Below are 17,304 nucleotides of genomic sequence, written 5' to 3' on the forward strand. Positions count from 1 at the left end.
GCGCGAACGTGAAGGAAAACATCCCCCTAAAACATAAAATGGATCTTACCTAGATGATGACCCAACATCGCGCGGACGTGAAGGAAAACATCCCCCTACTTTCTCATTTCATATAATATAACCCTAACTATACTCTCCACATTTGCTAAAAAATCCATAATCTACTATTCACACAAACATACCTTAGCTCTTACAAACACACAAACACACTAACACTTACCCTCACAATATCTTAATAAAGAGTTAGTGTTTATTTTCACACTACTCTACCTACACACATTGGCAAATCGATCCTTATTTCTTTTCTAGAGTATTGGGTAGCCCTGAAAAGGGCTGTTTTTTTTAAACTCCAGATGCACCTATCTAATGGTTGCACCTTCCTGGCCTGGCGCCGCACACGCATCTTCTTCCCCAGTCTTCTTTCACCTTTCTTCTGGGGAGCGCAGAGGGAGGATGATTCGCTTCAGCACCCCAATCCTCTGTTTCAGGAATATTAAACGACATCATCTCTTCTCTTTTCTTTTCCTCCTCTTCCCTCTGTCTTCTCTCCTCTTCTTCCTTCTTTATTCTTGCTTCTTCTACTATAGCCTCCGCTGATAGTTCGTTTACTATCCGCCTGGCATATTCCAGGTGCATCTGGAGTTCTAACAGTTTCACTATTCTGCTAGTCATTCTTCTGGCTGTGTTGATCAATCAACAAGGGTAGCTGGACTGCCGAACGAGTTTCAATTTATACTGAAAGCGCGGACGTGAAGGAAAACATCCCCCTAAAAACATAAAATATATCTTACCTAGATCATGACCAAAAAAACAACAACGCGCGGACCTAAAAGAAACACTCGCTCACTTTTTTATGCTACCCATCACTTCAATAGACTATCCACATACGCAAAGCAATCCAATCTAACCCAAAATATACACCTCAAACAGCCCAAAAAACAAACATCATTTTAATCTACTATCCACACCAACCTACTTTATCACTTACAAACACAATCACACAAACACATACCCTCACATTTTTTAAGAAAGAGTTAGTGTTTATTTTCACACTACTCTACCTACACACATTGGCAAATTAATAGTTATTTCTTTTCTAGAGTATTGGGTAGCCCTGAAAAGGGCTGTTTTTTTTTTTTTTTGCTATGGCATTCTTTTTTAGTTTCTAAGAATGCGATGTCCTCTGAGGATAGACTTTCTGGCGATAGGTCTGCTTCTTCGGAAAGAGAAGAAGAATTCTTTGGTGTCGATACGACAATCGACAAAGCCTCTGTCAGCTTCAGGTTGCTGCTGCTGTTGCTGTTGTTGCTGCTGCTGTTGCTGCTGTCTCTGAAGTCTGTACTTCTCTGTCCATTCTTCTTTCTCCTTGTTCATTTCTTCTCTGAAGAGCTCTTCTATCAGGTCTTCAGTGATTTTTAACATTCTCACATTCTCTATTTCTTCTGGCTTCGGTATCAGACTGTGTCTGACCCTATGCAGATTCACGTAGGCTTCGTTGAGCTTAGCTAGTTTGGAGCACATCTTCTTAGGAGGATGAGTCGACAATGGATGGCTAGACTGGGAACAACCCGGTTCTTAAAGTTAAAGCGCGGACGTGAAGGAAAACATCCCCACACGGTTTTCGAGCCGCAACGTTCATGAGAGGGATAGTAAGAAATGAAAGAGCATCAATCCAACATTCTTATAGCTAAACAAAAGACAAAGGCATTTTTTTCTAAACACAACATTTTTTATTCAAAAAATCACTTAACACTAAACAACAACATTTTTAACAATAATCCAACACTATAACATCAAACAATTTTTTTCAAATCACAAACATTTTTTCTTCAAATACAATCTACTTTGAACAGGGCTGACAACGTTGTGAATGAAATTGTGATTTCCACTGTTGGAAATCATTAGGCCATTGATGGACACTACGTTTCCTAGCTTGAGACAAAAGATAAGCATAATGGTCACAAAACCATCGATCTACTTTCACATCGTTTCTAGCAGAAGAACGAGGATCGAAATGAGTCACTAAATGTTCTAAGGAATAGCCCAGGCTGCGATGATGCAGAAAATACACACAGTACTGTCCACACACCAAGGAATCTGTGCCTTGTAATTTCACGTTATTGAATCGGGTGGTTTGAGCATTTCTTCTCATAAAGTCGATGATATCGTCTTCCAAAGGGGGCAATCCGTACGAATCGAAATATTCCACACAGCCTTCTTGAGGAAAGTAGACGGCTACCCAGTGGGTTCCTGGGAGATGACTTTCGTCCGTGTTGATCACGTAAGCTTGATGGTCTTTAGGTTTGCGATGAGGGAGTTCATCTTTAGCACAGACGACAGGATTCCAAGAAGACGTATACGAACTGTGGTTCAAAAGGTAATAAAGTTCCCAGGTATCCATTTGTGTTTGTTTTCTTCTTCACAGGTAATAATAAGTCGTCAATTCGATCCTGACTTTTTGCTTGAAAATGTCTGACGAATAAACGGTTATTCGTTCTGTTTCCTCACTCTGATTCAGGAGAGCTTCGATACGATGGATCTCTTGAGTAGTTAATGCTGGACAAGAATGTTCACGCAAGTCTTTATACCACTGGTGCAACACGTCTTTGTTCGAGATGAGACTCCAAGCTTCGTCCAGATACTCGTCCAATTTTTCTTCTTGACTTAACATCAGGCATTTATCGTGTTGAATTTGACTGGGATGATCGTTTTGACATCCATAGCAATTTTTCTTGATCAATTCCGTCATTTTGTCGACCAAGTGTTTGGCAAAACAGGAGACTAAATGGGCTTCTTGTTCTGGCCATCTCGACTTCATCATGATATCTTCTTTGTCTTGAGATTCTTCTCCTTCCACGGTCTCCTCACATTCCATCTTTAAAGTTTCTCCACTAGGTAAAGAGGGATAACAGTCTTCCGTGGCTTTCTAATAATCTAGAATGACTTCTCTCAAACTGTTGATTTCTATGGTATTATCGAATTCTGCATACAGGATGACGTTCACTGTCTCTGTCAGTTTATCTGCAAACTGAAGTTCCACACGAATCTGGCCGGATTTTATAGGGTGGAAATGTCCCTCGTCGCTGCCTTGGTCTGGAGTGAAATCGAAAGCCCACAAAGCATAGCCTCCGTCATAATCGTCGTACGTAATGCCGTGACTGGTGTTGGTTCATAACTGTCCCGTGGCTTCGTACAGGGACAAGTACGATCTCAAGTAATTCTTCTTTTTAAATTTAGGTTCGAAAGGTTGGGTACACAAGGTCTTGCCATCGCGACTGACTTCGATCTTGGACACATTGAAGTGATGAAAGTTGAAAGGATTTTCACCGAAGGTTCCGTTGAAGGCTGAATTCGAGACCATACCAAGGATTAAACGCTTGGGTAACTGTCCTTGAAACAGATGATCTTCGGTTATGGATTGCAGGTTAGCGGGAATGGTGAACGTTTTCACTTCCACGCGTCGGATGGGATACTTGGCGGTCGTTCTGCTCAACGTTTGACTGATGTCGTTGCCTACTTTAGGTAACACTTCCACGCGTCGTACGTAGAGTTTGGCCTCCTCGATTTTGCTTTTAGGATTGCCACCATTAGTAGCATCATTATCAGCCAACAAATGGAAAGCAGTACTGCTACGATTCAGTCTCAGGCGAATATTCACTCCGTTTAGCAAATATTTCTCTTGCAACCACATGTCCAAATGCAAACGATCCATCAGTTCTAAACTATGTTCATCTAATATTTTCTTTCTTCGTTCTACAAATCCCTCATTGGTGGTTGTTTTTGATTTGGGGTCAGGTTCAAGACCTGTTTCATTAAATTCGCCCGCTTCGTCAGGTTGCCACACCACACAGGCATCGAGATGAGTATCCTTGGCATCTATTCCGTACGTCAAGAGATTTTCCAGGTAGGCACGGTAAGGGTAAGTATCCATGCTGCTGCTAACCAGTTTGTTGTTCAAGTACAAGTCCACTGAGCTGAACAAGGAATGCATGAAATTGCTGATCGGAGCTACTTTCTCGTTACCTTCTATACCACCTCCAGTCTTATCTAGAACTTTGACTTTCAGGTACAAGTAACTGCTATTCAAATCGATATAATCTTCGGGCTGTCCTTTGATGTCAAACTCGATGGGAGCGGAATCGATCAGTGAGGAGACGGGGTAAAATTCCACCCACTGGGATTCTTGCATGGTCATCATGGTAGGGGGCATGGCAAACAGATCCAGTTCCGTCTTGGAACAGGCGCAAGACTCTCGGTGCATCATTTTTTTGTTCTGTTCTTTCTCAATAATCGAAAACGTCTAAGTCTCGAACGGTTCTTCTTTTCTTGGCCTTTCTCGCTTGAAGTCTGGTGAAAGGGTGTTTTCTTCTTCGTCGTCTCTTTCTGCCTTGTCCTTGCTGAATGCCTGACTCGGTAGCGTGCAGGGCATTTATAGGTGTGTCTCGTTGGCCTAAAATGTCTTTGCCCGTTTGCAGCAAGACATTTTTGCCTGCCCTCATGAAGGCTTCTTTAGGGTTTTGTTTGTCGATGATGACATTTTGGAGAAATTCTTTGCCTTGTGTCAGTGCCGCATCTTTCAAGGCGTGCAATCCGCGTGTCACCATCGGTTTCAACACTGGGGCCACCGAACGAAAGGCCGATTTTAACATGTCTCCTAAACCGTGTCCTCGCTGTCGAGCCACCCCTTGGTACACTGGATACATGACTTACGAGTCGTGAGAGAACCGTTTTCGAAAATGGAGTTTCACCGTGACTTTTCCTTTGGTGAATGGAATATTTTGTCCCAAATCTCCTTTTATAGTAATGTTGACCGTGTCCAAATACGACTTGCTGACCGGCAAATAGTGAGGATGGACAAATTCGCGGTGGACGTGGTAAGTGTTTCCACCTTCCTCGTCAGCGTTCGTGGCAGAATCCACTTTGAAAGGAATGACACGCAGTAACGGTACGGAGGTGTGTCCCACCACGTTGTATTCCACTACATCGGAATACACAAAGATCAAATTCAGTCCTTGGTTCAGTTCTACCGGGGTATTAAAATACTGGCCAAAAATCACGTTGTCGTAAATGACGGGTAATTCGTTTTTTTCTTCTTTTAATTTCTTCCTCAGCTCCATGTTACCGCCCAACATGTCAAACAATTCAGGACAAAATTCAATGCCCACGATTTTACTTCGCTCAAATTTCATCAAGAAGCGACGAGCTACTTTGTGGTACTCCATGGTGACACTTTTGTTCTTGACAATGTCAAAAGCTTTCCCAAACACGCCATTAAACTTGGAGGCTATGGCGCTGACCAAATGATGACCGCTGAAATAATAGCCTGGGTGAATGAACAAGTTGTAGGTGGTCGTTTTAGTTTTGTCATCATAGATTTTACTGATATGTGTGTTACTACTATGTATCTTATCCAACTCCTCTTGCAATTGTTTGTCATAAACTTCCACCGTAAAAGTATTTTGCTGGGCAATGACATTGTGGACTTGGGTTGGGTGAATTATTTCTACTAAAGCCACTTCCCAATGGGCTTCGTGATCTAAGGGGATGGCTTGAGGTAATTTGGCCGTGTAACAGCACAACGTGTTGTTGGGAAACACCTCCATGGAACTGTCACTGGGTAAGGTTAAGTAAAATTGGTTTTGGTGACTCATAATTCCAGAGTTCTGTGGCTGTCCGAGGGGTTAGTGGATGTCAGAGGCGTGTCTCCGCCCAAAATGGGGTTCTGGTTGTGGTTGTTGGAGTGGTGACTGGCACTGGCACTGGACACAACGTTCCCGTTCGAGGAGAATTTCAGGGAGGGATTGGGAAGCAGGTAACCGATGCAACTGCTCAATAAAATGGTCCACAATTGTTTGTCTCCTTGTTGCAAACTCAAATTGGCGATGGCTGCCCCGATGACACAATGCACCACGAAGATTTGGCAGAAAAAGACGATTTGCGTTTTAGGCACACGTTCTCCACACCACACCCACAAGGGTTGTTTTTGTAAATCTTGCACAGAAGAACTAGGGGAAGAAGGACTGGTCGACGTAGCTGCGTCTGATGTGTGAAAGGGCATGATGGTCACTTCTTCTTTTTATAGTCGATGACTTGCGAAGCGTCGATCCAAGAATCGAAACTGGGTGGATATCCTTTCCAACGTACTTTGACTTCTTTGACACGTCGTTTGCCCACTTTACGGGTTCTGCGTTCGAGAATGCTTTCGATGTCGTACACGTCGTCTTCTTTTTTGGTGACACGTTGTAACTCGGGCAAATAAAACGTTCCTTTGAGTACTTCTCCGTTCATGTCTTCCAATTTATAGACGGCAGGATGACGGCCATGTACTCGTCCAGTGACGCGAAACAGTTCGGTCGTCCAGTTAGGTAAGTAACCTTTGTCGAAAGTGCGTTTGGTTTTGCCAATGCGCACCCAATCTCCTACGGTCAATTCTCCACTTTTCTTGGGGACAGCCCTCGTCGGGGACGTACCGAACAGGCGCTCGAACACCAGCACTTCGTTGTCGGGAGTCACGTCTTGCGGGGCACGTCCGATGCTTCGATGGTAAGATTGGTTGTACGCTTGCACCAGGTGCGGTAAGATGTCGATGTACTTCAGAGTGTGGTGATGCGTAAAATATTTCCACATGCGTTCTTTCAAAGTGCGTTGAAAACGTTCCACGATGCTGGCTTTGGTTTCGGGATTCTCGGTGGTAAAAAAATGAATGTCACGTTTCTTTAATTCTTTTTGGAAAGCTTGGTTCAGAAATTCGGTGCCTTTGTCCGTTTGCCATCGAAGAGGGTGACGACCGCTTTGTTTCAACACCCGTTGCAGGGCTCGCACTAACTCGCTGCTCGATTTGGAAGTCAAGGGCACGACCCAGGCAAATTTGGAAAAGACGTCGATGACACAAAACAAATATTTGTAGCCACGATTGTAGCTGGCCAAATGAGAGACATCGGCTAAATCGGCTTGCCATTGATGATCGATGCCTTCCACTCGGGTGCGACTTCTGGCAAACTTGCGTCGAATGGGTTTGTGTAAAGTGTAGGTAGCTTGTTCTTGTAACCATCGTTGCACTTGAGGTAAACGGAGACTTTTCAGTCGCGTTTTGGCAGCACGATACAATTTTTGAACTCCTGCGTAACCTGCAGGATGGGAGGGATCGTAGTAAATGCTAGCTAAGACTTTTTCCATTTTTTTGTGTTGATTGGTGTCTTAATAAGGCACCCACTCTTGGAAGAGGCTACTCTTTTTCTCTTGGGGTATTTTCTTGGATTGCAAGGCTTTGCGTGTGCGGCCAGCAATAGGTGTCGAAGAGGAGGAGGATGTCTGAGCAGGGGATATCGGTTCTTGTTTCACTTCTGTCTTCACTTCTGTCTTCACTTTCTTTTTCTCTTGTGAGGAAGAAGGGGTGGCCATCATCTTTTTAATCCATCCAATTCTGGAGGTAGGTGGTGTTGTTAACTTGCGTACTTTTTCTGGTGGAGTTTGAAACCCTTCTTCTTCTTCTTCTTTTCCTTTTTCTGTCTTGGTCACGGGTACTGGTGGTACTGGTACTGGTACTGGTGATGGTGCTGGACTTTTCATCAAGGTCTTAAAATCTTTCAAAGTGGGTAGAGCTGTTTCGTCTAAAGCTTTCTGGTGAAAGAGTTGCAGTCGTTGCAAGAGTTGACCGTACTTTTGCGATTTTTCTGTTTCGGACAAATCTTGGCGATCCAGCAAGGATTGCAATTCGTGTTGTAACTGGGACATCTCGCTCAAATTGGGATTGGGAGGTAAATGCGGGGTGCGTTGTTCTTGCCACCGATGGTATTCCATCCATCGTTTGTAAGGCACTAAAGCTAGTTTTCGTCCTTCCATGGGGTTGTCAGGGGTGAATTCTGAGATCTTGGGACTTCCGAAGGCCTTTTTATCTTGCTTCCATCAGTCCTCCCAACATGGTTCCCAAGACTCCTTTCAGTATGGGGCCTAACAAGAGAGGTAAAATACCTCCACGTTGGACCAACATCTTCTTTTTCTGACGAATGGGAACTTTCTTTTGAACCATTTTCCGAAGAACGTGACGATGTTTGCCTAAGCATTGTTTCTGATGTTTGGACAAAGGGATCGTGCCTTTCAAAACGTTCAAACAACATTCGCACACGGTATCGATGACCTCTTTGGAGGCCGTTTGAATGAGTTTTTTTCGTAGGGGTGGAGAAGGTTTGGACAGGACAGATAACAGGTCCCCATGTTTGGCTAAACGTGGTGGCAGTCCTTTCCTTTTCTTTCCTTGGGGTTTTCTGGAGGGTGACATCTTTGAGTCTTTAGGAGCACCTAAAAACACTGATACCCTACTCGGTCACAGGCCTTTTTTATACTGGAACGCGTCGCCACTGATTGTCTTTACGTTTTATCAGTTTGAGGACAGGCATGACACGTCGTGCAGGGGTACGTAACGGACTAAATCGAGCCAGTTCTTGCTTGGACAAATCCAGTAAACTTTGTAACATGCCCGATCTTTCATGGACTTTGATTTTGGGAGAAGGTACTTTGTGAGCAGCAGCCACTGCCGCTAAATTCGAAGGTCCTGCCACTGGGGAAGTTCTTTTGGGGGTCATCAACGGAGAAGTTCTTGGTGTGATCAACGTCTCCAAGTACTCTTCAGTTCCTGGTGACATCAACGGAGAAGTGGACAAACGTGAGGCTGCCGGAGACGCAGTCACCGCTGTGGCAGGTCGTGGTTTGCGAGTGTAAGGTTGCGTCCTGGCCGAAGTGCCTCTCTTGCGACTAGTTTTCTTCTGTGGACTTTTCTTTTTCTGAGGACTTTTTCTCTGTTTCTTTTTCTGGGGGCTTCTTTTCTTTTTTCGGGGTGGTGTCTGGTAAGAGGAGGGTCCTGCCACTGGAGAAGTTATTCTTCTTGGGGACTTGGTCTTTTTCTTTTTCTTCTTGGGGCTTCGTTGAACTTTTGTCTTGGGGATAACTTTGGGGGCATTAGGATCCCATCTTAAGAGTGAGCGAATGATGACCCCTCCTAGAGTACCGCTCCCTCCAGGTTTCAAAATGATTTGTTTTTTGGTTTGAGTGTCGATGCGGGGATCGGCCAGTTGGACCAAAGCGACTTTGTTTCGATCGAAAAAGCGTTGGGTTTGATGAGGAATCTGAATGATTCCTTGGAGTAATTGACGTGCCGTCACCGTGAACCATCGTAAGACTTCTTTGAGACTAGCTTCTAAGACACGGGCTCGTGTTTGTGGATCTTTTTCTCGACTGATGCCATACAAGGCACGAATCAATTTGACGGGAAGATGCGACTGAAGGGACGTCATGTTCACACTGTGTGAGACAGACGAAAAAGGGTCTGAGGTTTTTATAGATTTTTTTTCATGGGGAGTGAAATGAAGTCGAGGACGGAGACGTGTACAGGACAGGCCCTCCGTCTTGGCACCAGTGGTGAAACAAGTGGGTACGAAATCGCAAATCCTCGGGGGTCGTAGGTTTCAAATCGACGAGTAAATAGGCGTGTGGCGTTTGAGTGGCATCGTCGTACGCCTGAGTCAGCCAAGGCGTTCCTAACTGTTTGGCTAAGACTTGCACTTGCGATTTATCTCGAGGGCTTTTAAACAAGACCACGTAATGCGCATTGAGACTGATGGTGCGATGGGCTTTACTTTGTTGAAACAAATTTTGGGTGATGTAAACGACACTGGCATTACGGTGATGCCCTTTGCGCGTGAACCACAATTTAATTTCTTCTTCGTCTTCTCCTAACATGTCGTCGAAAATGACCAAATGGGTTTGACGGGAGTCAGAGACGATGCCGTCGTCTTCTTTAGGAATGCCTTCCACAAACACGATGGAATCGCCTTGACTTTCTCGCAAGAGGCTGTACGCCGATTGCCACTCTTTGTAACACCACACGATCCGTTGAGGGGGCCGATCGATCAAATGATGTTTATGTTCAATCAAACGTTTGACGAATTCGGTTTTGCCAGAACCGCTAGGTCCAGCAATGAGCATGTTAAAGGGATGGCGAAGATACAAAGCCTCCCAACTGGCACGATCTAAGTGTTCGTCGATGACTTTGACAGTAGAGGAAGAGGGAGCAGAGACAGCAGAGGTAGCCATGGTGTGAAAAATGTCACTTGTGACACGAAAAACAAACAAGACAAGAGTTTATATACTTTTTCAGAACACGTTTATTGAATGTTTTTTTCAAACATGAATACGAAAGACAAAAATACATAAAAGCCAAAGGCTTAAGTACAAGGATAAAAGGCACATGATAACGATGAACGTGGAATAAACACAAGTGTCTGTACAACAACCACATGTTTTGGGTAATGTTCTAACCAGTTCAACAGGGGGTAAAGTCACACAAGTGTCCTCCCGAAAGGGTCTTTCAGGTCTGTCCACGACAGTCCTGTCCTGGGTGACGGGTTCTTCTGGCACCGTCACTAACACGGGTTGAAAAGTAACTTTTTTCCTTGAACAACTCTCGTGCATACTGGGCCACTTCTTTGGTCCAAGCCTCAAAATCCCATTCTTTCCAGGCACGGACATCTGTCCAATGGGGATGTAAGTCACAAGCTACACACACATCGTAATACACGTCTTGGGTAGCTAAAAGTTGACGAATCTTTTTTTCCTGTTGAGGTCGAGAAGTATCCAGATGAAAACGCAAGGCTTTGAGCAAAAGGAGTTTTTCGTGACCATTTAAGGCCATGAAGGTGGTAAGTACTGATCGTAAAGAGTCCACAAAGAATCGGCTGGTAAACGAAATCCCAAAAAACAAGTCACTAAGACAAACACCACTTGTCGTCCCAAATTGAACGGATACAGTTCTTGTAATAATTGATGGTAATGATCCACGGTTTGAATATGGTCATTGAGTTCCTTCCACGGAATCTGTTGGATGACATGTGACATAAGTCGTGGCATGGCAGCCTGTTTTTATAGTCTCTTTGTTTCGGAAACAATACACGTACTTTCTAGCCAGAGATCTTCGTTCTCCAGTAGGGAATCTAAATCTTGCATACTGTAACCGAAACTTCAGAGTTCGTTTAGAAGTTTCCTCTTCCTCTAAGTAGATTCCACGTAAAATATGTTGATAATCCTTTAACTTGTCTTCCTCAATGTATTGCTGTAGGTGAATCTCGAAGTAACCAAAATAATGAACATTTCGATCATTCACTAACTCAAAGTGTTGAACAAGGTCTGACCACTGAAACAATTTCTGACGAATCAGTTCTCTTATACCATTCAGGTACCAGTGGTTAAAGATCTGGTGACGTAACGGATGCAATTGTTCTTTACGTTTGACTTGTATTTTCACCAGCTCTCGGTAAATGCGTTCTCTCAACTCCACAGGCAAAGCACGAATGTTCTCTAGCAAAGTATCCATGAATAGGTCATACTAAATCCTCTTTGGTCTGACACAAGAAATGTACTCTTTGCACAAACATGGTTTCACTTCAGTGTCAAATTTAAATCGTTGAGTCACTAATCTACACATTACAATTCGTTCAGAAGTTTCCTCTTTCACCAAGTTGACATTGTGTGAAAGATGTTGGTAATTCGTTAACTCTTCCTCTGGAATTCGATGCAGTACGTTTACAATGATGTAACTACAATCGTCCATACCAAACCAATCCTTTTTAAAACTAGAGGATCGTTGATAAATGTCTGTCCGATGGAACACTTTCAATTGAATCAGTCCTTGTATAGCCTTCAGGTACCAGTGGTTCAAACACCGGTGACGTAACGGATGCAATTGTTCTTTACGTTTCACTTGTATTTTGACCAGCTCTCGGTAAATGCGTTCTCTCAATTCCACAGGCAAAGCACGAATGTTCTCTTGTAAAGTATCCATGAACAGATTATTATGGTAAGAAGTTACTTCAATGTCTCGGTCCCACTAAAGGTAAGTAATGACAATTCGGTGACCATCGAGCATGTTCTACGTAGGCCGAATCTTGCGGTTCCCAGTGGTGAAGTGACACACCGCAACTGAAGCACTTGACTTTATCTCCTTCGCCCAAGTAGAAAAATCCAGCTCTGGCTAATTCTTCGGGGGTCGGTCCTCCCAGATACCACTGGACAACAAATTTTTACAAAAGTCATGTTACTGAAATAAAATTAGTCAATTCTTATCAATTTTTATGTGCTGAACACGAATATGACAGTCAAATTGCAAAATTGGCTCTAGTTTTTTTGTAATCTGCAAGAAATTAATGTTTACATAACGAAATGCATTCCAATAGTAAAAGGTCAACTGTAATAGCCTACCTATAAAAAATCAAGTCATTGACTACATCTTAGATTTCTTCGCCTGTCTCTTGTACAGCTGTTCGGGAGCATCTCTGAGGAGTGTCCAGCAGTAGTCAGCCAGCATTGTAGTGGACCATTTTCCCTGGTATCTTTGTTCCATTGTTGCGATATCTTGATGAAAACGTTCGCCGTGTTCATCACTAACAATACCACAGTTGCTAGGAAAGAAATCCAAATGGGAATGAAGGAAGTGAATCTTTAGAGACATATTGCAGCCAAGTTTCTTATACTTCATCAACATGTCTTCTACTAGTTCCTTATAGTTTTCTGCCCTAACATTTCCGAGGAAGTTTGTAGAAACTAGGCGAAAAGCATTCCATGCTTGTTTCGCGTCACCTTCCAGCAAGTTGTTGAACCGGTCATCTTTGAAAAGCTCTCGAATCTGAGGACCCACAAAAACTCCCTCTTTAATCTTTGCTTCGCTGAGTCGAGGGAATTTTTCATGCAGGTATCGGAATGCTGGCAAAGTCCGGTCAATGGCTTTCACGAAGTTCTTCATCAAACCTAGTTTGATGTGAAGGGGTGGTAGCAAGATTTTCTGAGCCTCAACCAGAGCTGGGTGTTGGATATTCTTCTCTCCAATGGCTACATTCTGCCTGTGAGTCCATTCCTTCCTCATGTAGTGCATTTCCCTTGCTCGGCTATCCCACTCGCATAAGAAACACATGTATTTTGTATATCCTTGCTGCAGTCCCATTAAAAGGGCAACTACCTTCAAATCACCACAGAGGTGCCAGCTGTACTTGTTATACTCAATGGAATTCAGTAGCTGCCTTAAGTTATCGTATGTCTCTTTCATGTGGACAGCATACGCTACTGGAATAGATGGAAGAATGTTTCCATTGTGCAAAAGCACAGCCTTGAGACTCAGTTTCGAAGAGTCCACAAATAGTCTCCATTCTTGTGGGTCATGAGTGATTTTTAAAGCATTCATGAGGCCCTCAATATCGGAACAGAATATCAGATTACTTTCCTTTCTGAAGAAAGGCTCCAATTGCTGGTGGCGCTTTCGATATGCAGTAATTGTGACATCTTCTTCTAGAAGATTCCATTGTTGGAGTCTTGATCCTAGCAATTCTGCCTTGTTCTTTGATAAGTCCAAATCACGAATCAGGTCATTTAGTTCTTCCTGTGTTATTCTGTGTGGGGTTGATGATGCACCACAGTGAAAATCTGGATCACTGCATGCTGATGGACCAGGAGAAGAACAGGTCGACTCACCTTTGTCTTCGTCAGATGAATCAAGAGAATATTCTGCTGGAGGTTCTGGAATAGGAAGTCCCTCACCATGTGGAACTGGTCTCAATGCAGACGGAATGTTTGGGTAGACTATTCTCGACTTCTTTCGCTTCGTTATTCCGCCGGAAAGAGGAGGAACCAAGCAGAAGTAACAGTCATTTAGGTGGTTGCTTGGCTCTCTCCACACCATTGGGACTGCAAACGGCATTGATGACCTTTTGCAATTCAACCACTGTGAAAGCTGTGTTGTACATGTAGCACAGCATATATGCGGAGCCCAAGGCTTGTCTTGGTCACCAACCTTGCATCCGAAGTAAAGATGATATGCCTTCTTCACTTGAGAATTGATACTTTTCTTCTGGTTGGCAAATGTCACTTCCCCACAAATATAGCAAAAATTGTCCGCGGTATTAACACACTTTCGAGGCATTACTGTTCTTTATTGTACGTAAATGGATAAAATAATAAGTTTTATGTAACAGTAGCTTGAACTGTCTCGCACAACGTCTAAAATATTTTAAATGCTGAACCTATCTGATTGGGCTTTATATAGTACACTGCTTACGTCAGCTTCAGCAGCCGCCTGGCATTAGTATAATAGGCCTACACATGTATAGTACACTGCTGACGTCAACTTACTTCAGCAGCCGCATGGCATTAGTATTGCATTGCATCAGAAAATGATGCAATCAACTGTGGATGATGTGAGCATGATGGTATTATGCAATGTTACATCATTATTCCGGATGTTGCTGCAGTCCTACTGGAGAAATTTACACAGTGAAACATAGAAAATGAGGTATATGAATATCTTCAAAACGAGAGCCAATACAAATTTTTCACGGTTATATTCGTGTTCGGCACACCAAAATACTACAGATTAGGGCCTTTTCAAGTCAGTAATGATTTCACTGTTGACCAGTGTACTTTGGCCATTTTCCTTTGAACGATTGAAGACGATTTTCAAAGTCGCAGTATTCCGACAAACGCACAGGAAACGAATATTCGTTTTTCACAGGTTCGTTTCGATGAGGGTTGAGTGAAATGGGCAGGAGTTTGCTCAGGGCTGGATGACATCCGTAGGGAGGTAAACGTGAAGGTCGACATTCCCCTTTAAAACGAAACCCAGTAAAATGTCCAAGAGGACGAGCAGCATCGCTTTCGCATCCCACAGGTTTGACACGCACAGCATCACTTTCCATGACAGGGGTAGGGGCACTAAAGTTCCCATGATGCTTTACGGCATCGCTCAGGTCACAACGTACAGCATCGGTCCCATCGCAAGGCTCACAATCGCACTCGTCTGCAAACTCCGTTACGCAATTACAATGGTAACCACATGGACAATCGCAGTTTCCTTCCGGACATTTTCCGTCGCAATGCCTGGGTCTTATCCATCCAATATTAGTCACACTAGAGGAAGATACAACTTTTTTACAATCCCCAAACTGGAACGATGTCTCTTTGAAAGTATTCATCTTGTTCGCTCGGTCTTGGTAGTCACAATGAACTATCGATCTTGACCATAGCCCCCTTTTTATACTAGTCGCAATGCAGTCTCCAGTTTGTACATCTTTCCTTTTTTACGTTTTTTATGTCTTGTTTCGGAAGGTACCGTCTCTAAGGTACCGTCAACATTGTACCGTAGTGTAATGGGTGGAAAGGCCATAGAAAGGTAAGGGCAGTGCGGAGACCATCGAGTATGTTCCAGAATAGCTGAATCTTTATAGATACATAGATCCATTCGTAACTTCAGTCCGCAAGCGAAACACTGTACCTCGTATCCCAATCCTGACTCAGGTCCCAAGTAGACAAATCCTGTTCTAGCTAAAACATGCGAAGAAGGTAATCCTTCCCTATCCGTAGGCCATTTCTGAAACGTGTCCAATCGACGGGCACAATCACAATAGTCAGGTAAGAAGACTGGAAAATGGTAGGGTTTGAACTTGGAGTTCTCATTGGGTTTCTCACTCGATTCTTGCTGTGGCGAAGTCATCTTTCTGGTGGGTGGCTATCCCCTTACAACCAATGTTTTATACCAACGTGTCCATACGGTAAGGTGAAATGATTGGGAAGTCGAACTCGCTTCTGGTACACGATTTGATAGACTTTTTCCAAGGGTCGACTGACGATGTGGTGAGTGGGTAAACGTACAATCTTGTTAGGTTGATAGGTGGTCACTTTAAAGTTTCCATCCTCTCCCGATTGCAAGGCTTCTTTCAATACCCCAAAATTGACCACTCGACTGGTACGATAATTCAGAGTTAGTCCTTTCACTTTGCACATCGTGTGCACTTCTCCTTGTTTGTCCCGGTATTCGTAGCCGTAATTTTTGGGACCGCCACTGACGAAACTTAGAATCTTGTCGTCGGGATGCTCGTCTATCCAGGCTCCTAAACGGTCTCCTTCGATGTTAGGGTGATGTTGAATCGGGTGATGGATGTAAATGCAACTGTCCGTGTCAAAGTACAGGACGCGTTCTTCTAACAGTTCTAAAGCTTCGTACAATTTTAAGCGAGCATGGGCTGTCACGTAAGCCGCAATGATGACATTTCCAAAAGGGTCGTCTTGTACAAAGTCCAGATCTTCTTCGTAATTGACCAAGATCAAATTCTCTCGAACGACGTCCACGTGTTTCATGTATTTGGTTTTGTCGTGAATCATCTGGAAGTAGCGGGAAGGTTCTGTCAAATATTCCGTCTTGGGTAAACACGGTCGTTGTGCCATTTTACCCCACAAGCAATTTAACATCACTTTGGCAAACGATCGCCTGCCTTCGTTTTTCTCGATGTGGTCTAAAGTGATGCCTTCTTGTTCGTAGTATTTCTCTTTGAATTGTATTTGGTCTTCGGGAGTGTGACACCAGGAAGGATAGCCGCTGGCTTCTTGCTTCAGTTTCAAAAAGGCATCCACGTAGTCTGCGAAAATGCCTTTCTGCGTGGGGTCACCCTTGCAGTACTGTTGTGTCTTGGGAAAGTGGCAAATTTCGTACACTTCTAACAGTTGGTATCCCATGTCCAGAGCTTTGAACAATTCTACGCTGACCCAAGTTCCCGTCAAGGCCCGTTCTTCCTGGCTGTGATGGCAAGGTTGGTCTTGGTTGCACGTTTCGGCACAAGTACGACACAAGGGAAACATCAGTTTGCCTTGACAATGGTGAGGTAAGACGGGATGGTATAGGTTCGTGGGAGGCAAAACTTTGCACTTGATCAAGCCTTCGTATTGTCGAATGTTTTTCAGGTCGATGTGTTCAGTCAGCAATTGCGGGTGCCCTACAGGAAAGCGACAATATTTGCACACGTAGGGATACAGCGAACACACGTCCAAGTATTTGATTTCTTCTCCTTTCTCTTCGTCGGCTTGGTACAGCAAACAGGTGGCATTGGTCCTTCCTCCGTACAAACTATCCCTCGGGTTCAGGGGGTCCATGAACTGGTAACTTTCCACGAGGCGTTTAAACTCGGGATCGGTTTTCATACGGTGATCGTACTCGTGTTCCCACATTTCCACCACTTGGTATCCTTCCTGTTCTAACTTTAGGCGTCGCTGACAAGTGTCCTGGTACAAGTCTTCCATGGTTCGTTGCAAAAACTGATTTTTAGTGCCACGGTCAGGGTAACAGACGGGACATCCGTGAAATAAACAACCGTTAAACTCGTACACGATCTTGGGGTTTTCTAAGTCCCAGCCATCGACCGAATACGTTCCGATGGTCTTTTCGCCTCCTCCGTTGCGGGCATGCTGAATCCACTTGTCTTCCTTGTCGCACAAGTA

This window comes from Sinohyriopsis cumingii, chromosome 11, assembly GCF_028554795.1.
Source record: "Sinohyriopsis cumingii isolate HCF-2022 chromosome 11, ASM2855479v2, whole genome shotgun sequence".
Classification (NCBI taxonomy): domain Eukaryota; kingdom Metazoa; phylum Mollusca; class Bivalvia; order Unionida; family Unionidae; genus Sinohyriopsis; species Sinohyriopsis cumingii.